Consider the following 15172-nt stretch of genomic DNA (forward strand, 5'->3'; position numbering starts at 1 on the left):
CAGGCCCCACTCTCCGTCCCGGGCCTGTGCTGAGGGAGCAGGTCTGTCCTGCTGGGTGGAGGGGTCTGCAATTGACCTCAGTGCCCCTGGGTTTAGGGAGAGGCGGGGGGGGTGAATCAGCCCCGGGGTTTCCTGCTCCTGATTCCTCTCCAAAACACCCTGTGCTCACACTCACGGTGTGACAGCCTCTCTCTCTCTCTCTCTCTCTCTGTCTCTCCCTCTCTCTCTCCCTCTCTCTCTGTCCCTCTCTCTCTCTCTCTCTGTCCCTCTCTCTCTCTCTCTGTCCCTCTCTCTCTCTCTCTGTCCCTCTCTCTCTCTCCCTCTCTCTCTGTCTCTCTCTCTCTGTCCCTCTCTCTCTGTCCCCCTCTCTCTGTCCCTCTCTCTCTGTCCCTCTCGCCCTGTCCCTCTCTCTCTCTCCTTCTCTCTCTCTCCCTCTCTCCCTCTCCCTCTCTCCCTCTCTCTCTCTCTCTGTCCCTCTCGCCCTGTCCCTCTCTCTCTCTCCCTCTCGCTCTGTCCCTCTCGCTCTGTCGTCCCTCTCTCTCTGTCCCTCTCTCTCTGTCTCTCTCTCTCTGTCTCTCTCTGTCCCTCTCTCTCTCTCTCTCTCTGTCTCTCTCTCTCTGTCCCTCTCTCTCTGTCCCTCTCGCCCTGTCCCTCTCTCTCTCTCCTTCTCTCTCTCTCCCTCTCTCCCTCTCCCTCTCTCCCTCTCTCTCTCTCTCTGTCCCTCTCGCCCTGTCCCTCTCTCTCTCTCCCTCTCGCTCTGTCCCTCTCGCTCTGTCGTCCCTCTCTCTCTGTCCCTCTCTCTCTGTCTCTCTCTCTCTGTCTCTCTCTGTCCCTCTCTCTCTCTCTCTCTCTGTCTCTCTCTCTCTGTCCCTCTCTCTCTGTCTCTCTCTGTCCCTCTCGCTCTCTCCCTCTCGCTCTGTCCCTCTCGCTCTGTCCCTCTCGCTCTGTCCCTCTCTCTCTGTCCCTCTCGCTCTGTCCCTCTCGCTCTGTCCCTCTCGCTCTGTCCCTCTCGCTCTGTCTCTCTGTCCCTCTCGCTCTGTCCCTCTCGCTCTGTCTCTCTGTCCCTCTCTCTCTGTCCCTCTCGCTCTGTCCCTCTCGCTCTGTCTCTCTGTCCCTCTCGCTCTGTCCCTCTCGCTCTGTCCCTCTCGCTCTGTCCCTCTCGCTCTGTCCCTCTCTCTCTCTGTCCCCTTTGTCTCTCCGTCTATCTCTGTCTTAGTCTGTTTGCCTCTCTGTCTGTGTCCCTCTCTCTGTCTGTGTCTCTCTCTGTCTATGTCTCTTGCGCTCTATCTGTCTGTCTCCCTCTCTGTCTTTGTCTGTGTGTCTCTCTTTGTCTTTATTTGTCTGTCTCTCTCTCTCTCTCTCTTTCCTTCTCTCCCTCTGTCTTTGTCTGTGTGTCTCTCTCTCTTTCCTTCTCTCCCTCTCTCTTTGTCTGTCTTTCTCTCTCTCTTTCCTTCTCTCTCTCTGTCTGTCTGTCTCTCTCTCTTTCCTTCTCTCCCTCTCTCTTTGTCTGTGTGTCTCTCTCTCTCTTTCCTTCTCTCTCTCTCTCTTTGTCTGTGTATCTCTCTCTCTTTCCTTCTCTCCCTTTGTCTGTGTGTGTCTCTCTCTCTTTCCTTCTCTCCCCCTGTCTTTGTCTGTGTCTCTCTCTCTTTCCTTCTCTCCCTCTCTCTTTGTCTGTGTGTGTCTCTCTCTCTTTGCTTCTCTCCCTCTCTCTTTGTCTGTGTGTCTCTCTCTCTCTTTCCTTCTCTCTCTCTGTCTTTGTCTGTCTGTCTCTCTCTCTCCTTCGCTCTCTCTCTTTGTCTGTGTGTGTCTCTCTCTCTTTCCATCTCTCCCTCTCTCTCTCTTTCCTTCTCTCCCTCTCTCTTTGTCTGTGTCTCTCTCTCTTTCCTTCATTCCCTCTCTCTTTGTCTGTGTGTCTCTCTCTTTCATTTTCTCCCTCTCTCTTTGTCTGTGTGTGTCTCTCTCTTTCCTTCTCTCTCTCTCTTTGTCTGTCTGTCTCTCTCTCTCTCTCTTTCCTTCTCTCCCTCTCTCTTTGTCTGTGTCTCTCTCTCTCTCTCTCTCTTTCCTTCTCTCCCTCTCTCTCTCTTTGTCTGTGTGTCTCTCTCTCTTTCCTTCTCTCTCTCTGTCTTTGTCTGTCTCTCTCTCTCTTTCCTTCTCTCCCTCTGTCTTTGTCTGTGTGTGTGTCTCTCTCTCTTTCCTTCTCTCCCTCTCTCTCTCTTTCCTTCTCTCCCTCTCTCTTTGTCTATGTGTCTCTCTCTCTTTCCTTCTCTCCCTCTCTCTTTGTCTGTCTCTCTCTCTCTTTCCTTCTCTCCCTCTGTCTTTGTCTGTGTGTCTCTCTCTCTCTTTCCTTCTCTCCCTCTCTCTTTGTCTGTCTCTCTCTCTCTCTTTCCTTCTCTCCCTCTGTCTTTGTCTGTGTGTCTCTCTCTCTTTCCTTCTCTCCCCCTGTCTTTGTCTGTGTCTCTCTCTCTTTCCTTCTCTCCCTCTCTCTTTGTCTGTCTCTCTCTCTCTCTTTCCTTCTCTCCCTCTCTCTTTGTCTATCTGTGTGTCTCTCTTTCTTTCCTTCTCTCCCTCTCTCTTTGTCTATCTGTGTGTCTCTCTCTTTCCTTCTCTCCCTCTCTCTTTGTCTATCTGTGTGTCTCTCTCTCTTTCCTTCTCTCCCTCTCTCTTTGTCTGTCTCTCTCTCTCTCTTTCCTTCTCTCCCTCTCTCTTTGTCTATCTGTGTGTCTCTCTTTCTTTCCTTCTCTCCCTCTCACTTTGTCTGTGTGTCTCTCTCTCTTTCCTTCTCTCCCTCTCTCTTTGTCTGTGTGTGTCTCTCTCTCTTTCCTTCTCTCCCTCTCTCTTTGTCTGTGTCTCTCTCTCTCTTTCCTTCTCTCCCTCTCTCTTTGTCTGTGTCTCTCTCTCTCTTTCCTTCTCTCCCTCTCTCTTTGTCTGTCTCTCTCTCTCTTTCCTTCTCTCCCTCTGTCTTTGTCTGTGTGTCTCTCTCTCTCTTTCCTTCTCTCCCTCTCTCTTTGTCTGTCTGTCTCTCTCTCTTTCCTTCTCTCCCTCTGTCTTTGTCTGTGTGTCTCTCTCTCTTTCCTTCTCTCCCCCTGTCTTTGTCTGTGTCTCTCTCTCTTTCCTTCTCTCCCCCTGTCTTTGTCTGTGTCTCTCTCTCTTTCCTTCTCTCCCTCTGTCTTTGTCTGTGTCTCTCTCTCTCTTTCCTTCTCTCCCCCTGTCTTTGTCTGTGTCTCTCTCTCTTTCCTTCTCTCCCCCTGTCTTTGTCTGTGTCTCTCTCTCTTTCCTTCTCTCCCTCTGTCTTTGTCTGTGTCTCTCTCTCTCTTTCCTTCTCTCCCCCTGTCTTTGTCTGTGTCTCTCTCTCTTTCCTTCTCTCCCTCTGTCTTTGTCTGTGTTTCTCTCTCTCTTTCCTTCTCTCCCCCTGTCTTTGTCTGTGTCTCTCTCTCTTTATTCTCTCTCTCCCTCCTCCTCTCTCTCTCTCTGCCTTCCCATTTCTGACCTCTGATGCTTCTGTTAATGCTCGAATGCATGGGATTACCCCAAGTACTTAATGCCTGAGCCTGGATTTGTAACTAATTCAGTAATGGCTTTACATTTATAGCAAAGCAAACTCAACTTTGGTCGGAGGAATGAGGCCACATACTGCTTGGATAATAAGAGTCCAAACAGGGCAGAGGAGCAGGTTAATAAGGCCGTAAAAAAGGCAAATCAAGCACTGGGGTTCATTTCTAGAATTGAAAAGCAGAGAAGTTATATTAAACTTGTATAGAACCTTGGTTAGACCACACTTGGAGCACTGTGCACAGTTCTGGTCTCCATATACCTTGGTTAGACCACACTTGGAGCACTGTGCACAGTTCTGGTCTCCATATACCTTGGTTAGACCACACTTGGAGCACTGTGTACAGTTCTGGTCTCCATATACCTTGGTTAGACCACACTTGGAGCACTGTGTACAGTTCTGGTCTCCACATACCCTGGTTAGACCACACTTGGAGCACTGTGCACGGTTCTGGTTTCCATACACCTTGGTTAGACCACACTCGGAGCACTGTGCACAGTTCTGGTCTCCATATACCTTGGTTAGACCACACTCGGAGCACTGTGCACAGTTCTGGTCTCCATATACCTCGGTTAGACCACACTTGGAGCACTGTGCACGGTTCTGGTCTCCATATACCTTGGTTAGACCACACTTGGAGCACTGTGTACTGTTCTGGTCTCCATATACCTCGGTTGACCACACTTGGAGCACTGTGTACAGTTCTGGTCTCCATATAGCTTGGTTAGACCACACTTGGAGCACTGTGCACAGTTCTGGTCTCCATATACCTTGGTTAGACCACACTTGGACCATTCCCATTCAGGACAAAGCAGCTCGCTTGATTGGCACCCCATCCACCACCCTAAACATTCACTCCCTTCACCACCGGCGCACCGTGGCTGCATTGTGGACCATCCACAGGATGCACTGCAGCAACTCGCCAAGGCTTCTTCGACAGCACCTCCCAAACCCGCAACCTCTACCACCGAGAAGGACAAGGGCAGCAGGCGCATGGGAACAACACCACCTGCACGTTCCCCTCCAAGTCACACACCATCCCGACTTGGAAATATATCGCCGTTCCTTCATCGTCGCTGGGTCAAAATCCTGGAACTCCCTTCCTAACAGCACTGTGGGAGAACCGTCACCAGACGGACTGCAGCGGTTCAAGAAGGCGGCTCACCACCACCTTCTCGAGGGCAATTAGGGATGGGCAATAAATGCCCCCTCGCCAGCGACGCCCACATCCCATGAACGAATAATAAAAAGAAAACACACTTGATACACTATGTCACAGGCACGAGCAGACAAACAAACACTGCTGAGGCACAGAATGGTTTTTAATTCTGCCCCCTGCCCACTTCACTGCCCTCTCCAGAGTTCTCCCCTTCTGATCTCGGCTTTAAATGGCTTTGCTCTGTTTGTGTGCGTGCGTGAGCAAGAGACCGAGTCGACCCCAATCCTCTTTCTGGCTGCATTAGGTACTCTCCTGTCAGCTTTTATCCGAAACATTTCACAATCCCCGCTGTCGCCTCCCTCCCCCTGTCACCAACGCTCGAGCCCAGAGACACGTCTGGGAGTGAGAGAGAGAGAGAGAGACAGAGAGGCAGAGCTCGGGACGAAAGTAAGTGAACAATCACAGGCAGATGGTTCACCTGCAGCCCACATAAATAACATACCAGGGAGTGTTTGATGGGACAGTGTAGAGGGAGCTTTACTCTGTATCTAACCCTGTACCTGCCCTGGGAGTGTTTGATGGGACGGTGTAGAGGGAGCTTTACTCTGTATCTAACCCTGTACCTGCCCTGGGAGTGTTTGATGGGACAGTGTAGAGGGAGCTTTACTCTGTATCTAACCCTGTACCTGCCCTGGGTGTGTTTGATGGGACAGTGTAGAGGGAGCTTTACTCTGTATCTAACCCTGTACCTGCCCTGGGAGTGTTTGATGGGACAGTGTAGAGGGAGCTTTACTCTGTATCTAACCCTGTACCTGCCCTGGGAGTGTTTGATGGGACAGTGTAGAGGGAGCTTTACTCTGTATCTAACCCTGTACCTGCCCTGGGAGTGTTTGACGGGACGGTGTAGAGGGAGCTTTACTCTGCATCTAACCCTGTACCTGCCCTGGGAGTGTTTGACGGGACAGTGTAGAGGGAGCTTTACTCTGCATCTAACCCTGTACCTGCCCTGGGAGTGTTTGATGGGACAGTGTAGAGGGAGCTTTACTCTGTATCTAACCCTGTACCTGCCCTGGGAGTGTTTGATGGGACGGTGTAGAGGGAGCTTTACTCTGTATCTAACCCTGTACCTGCCCTGGGAGTGTTTGATGGGACACTGTAGAGGGAGCTTTACTCTGTATCTAACCCTGTACCTGCCCTGGGAGTGTTTGATGGGACAGTGTAGAGTGAGCTTTACTCTGTATTTAACCCTGTACCTGCCCTGGGAGTGTTTGACGGGACAGTGTAGAGGGAGCTTTACTCTGTATCTAACCCTGTACCTGCCCTGGGAGTGTTTGACGGGACAGTGTAGAGGGAGCTTTACTCTGTATCTAACCCTGTACCTGCCCTGGGAGTGTTTGATGGGACAGTGTGGAGGGAGCTTTACTCTGTATCTAACCCTGTACCTGCCCTGGGAGTGTTTGATGGGACGGTGTAGAGGGAGCTTTACTCTGTATCTAACCCTGTACCTGCCCTGGGAGTGTTTGATGGGACAGTGTAGAGGGAGCTTTACTCTGTATCTAACCCTGTACCTGCCCTGGGTGTGTTTGATGGGACAGTGTAGAGGGAGCTTTACTCTGTATCTAACCCTGTACCTGCCCTGGGAGTGTTTGATGGGACAGTGTAGAGGGAGCTTTACTCTGTATCTAACCCTGTACCTGCCCTGGGAGTGTTTGATGGGACAGTGTAGAGGGAGCTTTACTCTGTATCTAACCCTGTACCTGCCCTGGGTGTGTTTGATGGGACAGTGCAGAGGGAGCTTTACTCTGATTCTAACCCTGTACCTGCCCTGGGAGTGTTTGATGGGACAGTGTAGAGGGAGCTTTACTCTGTATCTAACCCTGTACCTGCCCTGGGAGTGTTTGATGGGACAGTGTAGAGGGAGCTTTAGTCTGTATCTAACCCTGTACCTGCCCTGGGAGTGTTTGATGGGACAGTGCAGAGGGAGCTTTACTCTGATTCTAACCCGGTCTGTACCTACCCTGGGATGTGTTTGATGGGACAGAGTGTTACAGTGAGGGGTGTGGGATATATCAGAGTGTTACAGTGAGGGGTGTGGGATATATCAGAGTGTTACAGTGAGGGGTGTGGGATATATCAGAGTGTTACAGTGAGGGGTGTGGGATATATCAGAATGTTACAGTGAGGGGTGTGGGATATATCAGATTGTTACAGTGAGGGGTGTGGGGTATATCAGAGTGTTACAGTGAGGGGTGTGGGATATATCAGAGTGTGACAGTGAGGGGTGTGGGGTATATCAGAGTGTTACAGTGAGGGGTGTGGGATATATCAGAGTGTTACAGTGAGGGGTGTGGGATATATCAGAGTGTTACAGTGAGGGGTGTGGGATATATCAGAGTGTTACAGTGAGGGGTGTGGGATATATCAGAGTGTTACAGTGAGGGGTGTGCGATATATCAGAGTGTTACAGTGAGGGGTGTGGGATATATCAGAGTGTTACAGTGAGGGGTGTGGGGTATATCAGAGTGTTACAGTGAGGGGTGTGGGATATATCAGAGTGTTACAGTGAGGGGTGTGGGATATATCAGAGTGTTACAGTGAGGGGTGTGGGACATATCAGAGTGTTACAGTGAGGGGTGTGGGATATATCAGAGTGTTACAGTGTGGGGTGTGGGATATATCAGTGTGTTACAGTGAGGGGTGTGGGGTATATCAGTGTTACAGTGAGGGGTGTGGGATATATCAGAGTGTTACAGTGAGGGGTGTGGGATATATCAGAGTGTTACAGTGAGGGGTGTGGGATATATCAGAGTGTTACAGTGAGGGGTGTGGGGTATATCAGAGTGTTACAGTGAGGGGTGTGCGATATATCAGAGTGTTACAGTGAGGGGTGTGGGATATATCAGAGTGTTACAGTGAGGGGTGTGGGATATATCAGAGTGTTACAGTGAGGGGTGTGGGATATATCAGAGTGTTACAGTGAGGGGTGTGGGGTATATCAGAGTGTTACAGTGAGGGGTGTGCGATATATCAGAGTGTTACAGTGAGGGGTGTGGGATATATCAGAGTGTTACAGTGAGGGGTGTGGGATATATCAGAGTGTTACAGTGAGGGGTGTGGGATATATCAGAGTGTTACAGTGAGGGGTGTGGGGTATATCAGAGTGTTACAGTGAGGGGTGTGGGATATATCAGAGTGTTCCAGTGAGGGGAGTGGGTTAAATTTCTCCCTCGCAATACTGGGACTCTTTTCGCTCGAACATCCTGATTTTTTTTTGGCATTCGACTGTCTGATTTGCCAGTCAAATTTGTACTCAATCTGCTGTCCTTCCTGATCTGAACACCTGGCCCTCCGTTTCTGCTCATCTCACGGTCACTGCAAGGTGGGTTCATGTGGGGAGTTGTTGCTGGCCCATTTGGACTCGTCCTGCCCCAGATCTGAGCTGCGATCTGGGCCGTGACGCTCGATCCCTGATCCTGGTGACCAGGGGAGCAGGAATGGCAACTTGCTTTTACGCAAGGGCCTTTTAAGATCATGAAACTCCCCAAGGCGCTTCCCAGGAGCCTGAATCAGATAAATAGTTCACCCGGAGACACATACGGAGATATTCGGACAGGCGACCGAAAGCTTGGTCAAAGAGGGAGGTTTTAAGGCGAGTCTTCAAGGCGGAGGGAGAGAGAGGTCGAGAGTCGGAGAGGTTTCGGGAGGGATGGTGTGTGATTTGGAGGGGAATGTGCAGGGTGGTGTTATTCCCCATGTGCCTGCTGCCCTTGTCAGGAGGTGAGTCACTCACCGCAGAATACCTCGCCTCTGAGTGTGTGTTGCAGCTGGATTTGCCTACCTGCGATTTGCCTCTGAACTGATTTGACTACCTGGGAGAGTCTGGGAGGGGAAGGGAGAGGCTGTGACCCTGGAGCCAGGCAGTGGTTCTCAGCACAGTCACTGCCAGCTGTGAACACCCCAGTCATTGCTTCCCACACTGGTACGTGTCTCCCGCTCTCACCCTCTCTCTCCGTGTCTCTCTCCCTCTCCCTCTCTCCGTGTCTCTCTCTCTCTCTCTCTCCCCGTGTCTCTCTCTCTCTCTCTCTCCGTGTCCCTCTCTCTCTCTCTCTCCGTGTCCCTCACCCTCTCTCTCCGTGTCTCTCTCCCTCTCCCTCTCTCCCTCTCTCTCCGTGTCTCTCTCTCTCTCCCTCTCTCCGTGTGTGTCTCTCTCTCCCTCCGTGTGTGTCTCTCTCTCTCCCTCTGTGTGTGTCTCTCTCTCCCTCTCTCCGTGTGCCTCTCTCTCTCCCTCCGTGTGTGTCTCTCTCTCCCTCTCTCCGTGTGCCTCTCTCTCTCCCTCCGTGTGTGTCTCTCTCTCCCTCCGTGTGTGTCTCTCTCTCCCTCCGTGTGTGTCTCTCTCTCTCCCTCTGTGTGTGTCTCTCTCTCCCTCTCTCCGTGTGCCTCTCTCTCTCCCTCCGTGTGTGTTTCTCTCTCCCTCCGTGTGTGTCTCTCTCTCTCCCTCCGTGTGTGTCTCTCTCTCCCTCCGTGTGTGTCTCTCTCTCCCTCCGTGTGTCTCTCTCTCCCTCCGTGTGTGTGTCTCTCTCCCTCCCTCCGTGTGTCTCTCTCTCCCTCCGTGTGTGTGTCTCTCTCCCTCCCTCCGTGTGTCTCTCTCTCCCTCCGTGTGTCTCTCTCTCCCTCCGTGTGTGTCTCTCTCTCTCTCCCTCCGTGTGTCTCTCTCTCCCTCCGTGTGTGTGTGTCTCTCTCTCTCTCCGTGTGTGTGTCTCTCTCCCCCTCCGTGTGTGTCTCTCCCTCTCTCCGTGTCTCTCTCTCTCTCTCTCTCTACCTCCATGTGTGTGTCTCTTTCTCTCCCCCCGTGTGTGTGTCTCTCCCTCTCCCTCTCTCCGTGTCTCTCTCTCCCCCCGTGTGTGTCTCTCTCTCCCCCTCCGTGTGTGTCTCTCCCTCTCTCCGTGTCTCTCTCTCTCTCTCTCCCTCCGTGTGTGTGTCTCTCTCTCTCCCTCCGTATGTGTGTATCTCTCTCTCTACCTCCATGTGTGTGTCTCTTTCTCTCCCCCCGTGTGTGTGTGTCTCTCTCTCTCTCTCCGTGTGTGTGTCCCTCTCTCTCTCCCTCCGTGTGTGTCTCTCTCTCTCTCTCCCTCCGTGTGTGTGTCTCTATCTCTCCCTCCGTGTGTGTGTGTCTCTCTCCCTCTCTCCGTGTGTCTCTCTCCCTCCGTGTGTGTCTCTCTCTCTCCCTCCGTGTGTGTCTCTCTCTCCCTCCGTGTGTGTGTCTCTCTCTCCCTCCGTGTGTGTCTCTCTCTCTCCCTCCGTGTGTGTCTCTCTCTCTCCCTCCGTGTGTGTCTCTCTCTCTCCCTCAGTCAGGATGGCCGAGCGGTCTAAGACGTTCCATTTACGACCTAGATTTTTCTGGAGGCATGGGTTCGAATCCACCTTCAGACGTTTCTAGGGGCGGACATATGAGGAGAGGTTGAGTAGATTGGGACTCTACTCATTGGAGTTCAGAAGAATGAGAGGCGATCTTATTGAAACATATAAGATTGTGAAGGGGCTTGATCGGGTGGATGCAGTAAGGATGTTCCCAAGGATGGGTGAAACTAGAACTAGGGGGCATAATCTTAGAATAAGGGGCTGCTCTTTCAAAACTGAGATGAGGAGAAACTTCTTCACTCAGAGGGTGGTAGGTCTGTGGAATTTGCTGCCCCAGGAAGCTACATCATTAAATAAATTTAAAACAGAAATCGACAGTTTCCTAGAAGTAAAGGGAATTAGGGGTTATGGGGAGCGGCAGGAAATTGGACATGAAGCTGAGTTCGGATCGGTCAATGCCCTGTGGGTGGCGGAGAGGGCCCAGGGGCTGAGTGGCCGGGTCCTGCTCCGACTTCTTGTGTTCTTTAGATTTGTGGTTGGGATCAGATCAGCCATGATCTTATTGAATGGCGGAGCAGGCTCGAGGGGCCGATTGGCCTACTCCTGCTCCAATTTCTTATGTTCTTATGTTCTCTGTGTGTGTCTCTCTCTCCCTCCGTGTGTCTCTCTCTCTCCTCCGTGTGTGTGTGTCTCTCTCTCTCCCTCCGTGTGTCTCTCTCTCTCCCTCCGTGTGTCTCTCTCTCTCCCTCCGTGTGTGTCTCTCTCTCCCTCCGTGTGTCTCTCTCTCTCCCTCCGTGTGTCTCTCTCTCTCCCTCCGTGTGTGTCTCTCTCTCTCCCTCCGTGTGTGTCTCTCTCTCCTCCGTGTGTCTCTCTCTCTCCCTCCGTGTGTGTCTCTCTCTCTCCCTCCGTGTGTCTCTCTCTCTCCCTCCGTGTGTGTCTCTCTCTCCCTCCGTGTGTCTCTCTCTCTCCCTCCGTGTGTCTCTCTCTCTCCCTCCGTGTGTCTCTCTCTCTCCCTCCGTGTGTGTCTCTCTCTCCCTCCGTGTGTCTCTCTCTCTCCCTCCGTGTGTGTCTCTCTCTCTCCCTCCGTGTGTGTCTCTCTCTCCCTCCGTGTGTCTCTCTCTCTCCCTCCGTGTGTGTGTGTCTCTCTCTCTCCCTCCGTGTGTGTCTCTCTCTCTCTCTCCCTCCGTGTGTGTGTCTCTCTCTCTCTCTCTCTCCGTGTGTGTGTGTCTCTCTCTCTCCCTCCGTGTGTGTCTCTCTCTCTCTCTCTCTCCGTGTGTGTGTCTCTCTCTCTCTCCCTCCGTGTGTGTGTCTCTCTCTCTCTCTCTCCGTGTGTGTGTGTCTCTCTCTCTCCCTCCGTGTGTGTCTCTCTCTCTCTCTCTCTCCGTGTGTGTGTGTCTCTCTCTCCCTCCGTGTGTGTCTCTCTCTCTCTCTCCCTCCGTGTGTGTGTGTCTCTCTCTCCCTCCGTGTGTCTCTCTCCCTCCGTGTGTGTGTCTCTCTCCCTCCGTGTGTCTCTCTCTCTCCCTCCGTGTGTGTCTCTCTCTCCCTCCGTGTGTGTCTCTCTCTCCCTCCGTGTGTCTCTCTCTCCCTCCGTGTGTCTCTCTCTCTCCCTCCGTGTGTGTCTCTCTCTCTCCCTCCGTGTGTCTCTCTCTCTCCCTCCGTGTGTCCTCTCTCTCTCCCTCCGTGTGTGTCTCTCTCTCTCCCTCCGTGTGTGTCTCTCTCTCCCTCCGTGTGTCTCTCTCTCTCCCTCCGTGTGTGTGTGTCTCTCTCTCTCCCTCCGTGTGTGTCTCTCTCTCTCTCTCTGGTGTGTGTGTCTCTCTCTCTCCGTGTGTGTGTGTCTCTCTCTCTCCGTGTGTGTGTCTCTCTCTCTCTCTCTCTCCGTGTGTGTGTGTCTCTCTCTCTCCCTCCGTGTGTGTCTCTCTCTCTCTCTCCCTCCGTGTGTGTCTCTCTCTCTCTCTCTCTCCGTGTGTGTGTGTCTCTCTCTCTCCCTCCGTGTGTGTCTCTCTCTCTCTCTCTCTCCGTGTGTGTGTCTCTCTCTCTCCCTCCGTGTGTGTCTCTCTCTCTCTCTCTCTCCGTGTGTGTGTCTCTCTCTCTCCCTCCGTGTGTGTGTCTCTCTCTCTCTCTCTCCGTGTGTGTGTGTCTCTCTCTCCCTCCGTGTGTGTCTCTCTCTCTCTCTCCCTCCGTGTGTGTGTGTCTCTCTCTCCCTCCGTGTGTCTCTCTCCCTCCGTGTGTGTGTCTCTCTCTCTCCCTCCGTGTGTGTGTCTCTCTCTCTCCCTCCGTGTGTGTGTCTCTCTCTCTCTCCCTCCGTGTGTGTGTCTCTCTCTCTCTCTCTCTCCGTGTGTGTGTGTCTCTCTCTCTCTCTCTCCGTGTGTGTGTGTCTCTCTCTCCCTCCGTGTGTGTCTCTCTCTCTCTCTCCCTCCGTGTGTCTCTCTCTCTCCCTCCGTGTGTCTCTCTCCCTCCGTGTGTGTGTCTCTCTCTCTCCCTCCGTGTGTGTCTCTCTCTCTCCCTCCGTGTGTGTCTCTCTCTCTCCCTCCGTGTGTGTCTCTCTCTCTCCCTCCGTGTGTGTCTCTCTCTCTCCCTCCGTGTGTGTCTCTCTCTCTCCCTCCGTGTGTGTCTCTCTCTCTCTCCCTCCGTGTGTGTCTCTCTCTCTCCCTCCGTGTGTCTCTCTCTCTCTCCCTCCGTGTGTCTCTCTCTCCCTCCGTGTGTGTGTCTCTCTCTCTCCCTCTCTCCGTGTCTCTCTCTCCCTCCCTCTCTCCGTGTCTCTCTCTCCCTCCGTGTGTGTGTCTCTCTCTCTCTCTCCCTCTCTCCGTGTCTCTCTCTCCCTCCGTGTGTGTGTCTCTCCCTCTCCCTCTCTCCGTGTCTCTCTCTCCCTCCGTGTGTGTGTCTCTCTCTCTCCCTCCGTGTGTGTGTCCTCTCCCTCTCCCTCCGTGTGTGTCTCTCTCTCTCTCCCTCCGTGTGTGTGTCTCTCTCTCTCTCCCCTCCGTGTGTGTGTGTCTCTCTCTCTCTCCCCCTCCGTGTGTGTGTCTCTCTCTCCCTCCGTGTGTGTGTCTCTCTCTCTCCCTCTCTCCGTGTCTCTCTCTCCCTCCGTGTGTGTGTCTCTCTCTCTCTCCCTCCGTGTGTGTGTCTCTCTCTCTCTCCCCCTCCGTGTGTGTGTGTCTCTCTCTCCCCCTCCGTGTGTGTGTCTCTCTCTCCCTCCGTGTGTGTGTCTCTCTCTCTCCCTCTCTCCGTGTCTCTCTCTCCCTCCGTGTGTGTGTCTCTCTCTCTCTCCCTCCGTGTGTGTGTCTCTCTCTCTCTCCCTCCGTGTGTGTCTCTCTCTCTCTCTCCCTCTCTCCGTGTCTCTCTCTCCCTCCGTGTGTGTGTCTCTCTCTCTCTCTCCCTCTCTCCGTGTCTCTCTCTCCCTCCGTGTGTGTGTCTCTCCCTCTCCCTCTCTCCGTGTCTCTCTCTCCCTCCGTGTGTGTGTCTCTCTCTCTCCCTCCGTGTGTGTGTCTCTCCCTCTCCCTCCGTGTGTGTCTCTCTCTCTCTCCCTCCGTGTGTGTGTCTCTCTCTCTCTCCCCCTCCGTGTGTGTGTGTCTCTCTCTCTCTCCCCCTCCGTGTGTGTGTCTCTCTCTCCCTCCGTGTGTGTGTCTCTCTCTCTCCCTCTCTCCGTGTCTCTCTCTCCCTCCGTGTGTGTGTCTCTCTCTCTCTCCCTCCGTGTGTGTGTCTCTCTCTCTCTCCCCCCTCCGTGTGTGTGTGTCTCTCTCTCCCCCTCCGTGTGTGTGTCTCTCTCTCCCTCCGTGTGTGTGTCTCTCTCTCTCCCTCTCTCCGTGTCTCTCTCTCCCTCCGTGTGTGTGTCTCTCTCTCTCTCCCTCCGTGTGTGTGTCTCTCTCTCTCTCCCTCCGTGTGTGTCTCTCTCTCTCTCTCCCTCTCTCCGTGTCTCTCTCTCCCTCCGTGTGTGTGTCTCTCTCTCTCTCCCCCTCCGTGTGTGTGTCTCTCTCTCTCTCTCCCTCCGTGTGTGTGTCTCTCTCTCCCTCCGTGTGTGTGTCTCTCTCTCTCCCTCTCTCGTGTCTCTCTCTCCCTCCGTGTGTGTGTCTCTCTCTCTCCCTCTCTCCGTGTCTCTCTCTCCCTCCGTGTGTGTGTCTCTCTCTCTCTCTCCCTCCGTGTGTGTGTCTCTCCCTCTCCCTCCGTGTGTGTGTGTCTCTCTCTCCCTCCGTGTGTGTGTCTCTCTCTCCCTCTCTCCGTGTCTCTCTCTCCCTCTCTCCGTGTCTCTCTCTCCCTCCGTGTGTGTGTCTCTCTCTCTCTCTGGTCCCCGTCTCCCTGCAACGGGCCTCGTTCCTCACCCGGACGCCTCTCGTGTGCTCTTGTGTTGCAGGCGATTCAGGTTCCCCCCCGTCCTCCCCGGACTCCGACTGAGGGCAGAGGGACTTTCTCACCGTTTGCACCATGGGCGAGATGGAGCAGCTGCGGCAGGAGATGGAGTCTCTGAAGAGGCAGATCGCGGTGAGTCCATCGGTGTGTCCCCCCACCGACCGTGCAGAGGGCGGGAGGTCCTGACCCCAGGGGCGGGGAGAGAAATGGGCGTCAGTGCCCTGTGGTCACTGAAGTGTCCGCCAGGGTGCCAGCTCGGTGGGGGGAGGGGGGCAGGGGAACGGAGGCGGTGTGGGAGAGGGGAACGAGGCGGGGGAGCTCGCTGGCCGTGGTTCTAATCCCTCTCTTTCTCCCGTTCTGTTACAGGAGGCGAGGAAATCGGCTTGTGACAGCAACCTGTCGGAGGTACAGTGCGTCCGGGGCTCGTTCCTTTGCGAGCAGAGTGGGCGAGGGGGGTTTTGCTGAGTGGGTGAGGGGGGCGAGGTGGATCGGGGGCTTCCTGAGTGGGCGAGGAGTGAGGGGTGTGTGTGTGTGTTTTCGGAGTGGGTGAGGGATGTGGGGATTACTGTGTTACTGTAAGAGGTGGGGTGTGAGGGTCCTGGGGGGGGGCGGGGGGGAGGAGGCAGTGGTGAGAGTCCGGGGGGCGGTCAGGGTCCGGGGGGGTTTAGGGTGAGGGTCCGGGGGTGGGAGTCGGTATTTGGGGATGTTGCGGTGAGGGTCCGGGGGGCGGTCAGGGTCCGGGGGGATTTAGGGTGAGGGTCCGA

At 54.0% G+C, this 15172-nt stretch overlaps 1 long non-coding RNA gene across 1 annotated transcript; it reads left to right on the forward strand.

Moving 5' to 3' along the window:
• The first annotated feature begins 8599 nt into the window (after positions 1 to 8599).
• LOC137310145 (uncharacterized) lies at positions 8600 to 14813 on the forward strand. Its single transcript, XR_010960053.1, has 3 exons — positions 8600 to 8688; positions 14413 to 14540; positions 14775 to 14813. It is a non-coding gene; the product is annotated as an uncharacterized lncRNA (long non-coding RNA).
• The last annotated feature ends 359 nt before the right edge of the window (positions 14814 to 15172 follow it).

Source organism: Heptranchias perlo, unplaced genomic scaffold, assembly GCF_035084215.1.
Source record: "Heptranchias perlo isolate sHepPer1 unplaced genomic scaffold, sHepPer1.hap1 HAP1_SCAFFOLD_227, whole genome shotgun sequence".
Taxonomy (NCBI): Eukaryota; Metazoa; Chordata; class Chondrichthyes; order Hexanchiformes; family Hexanchidae; genus Heptranchias; species Heptranchias perlo.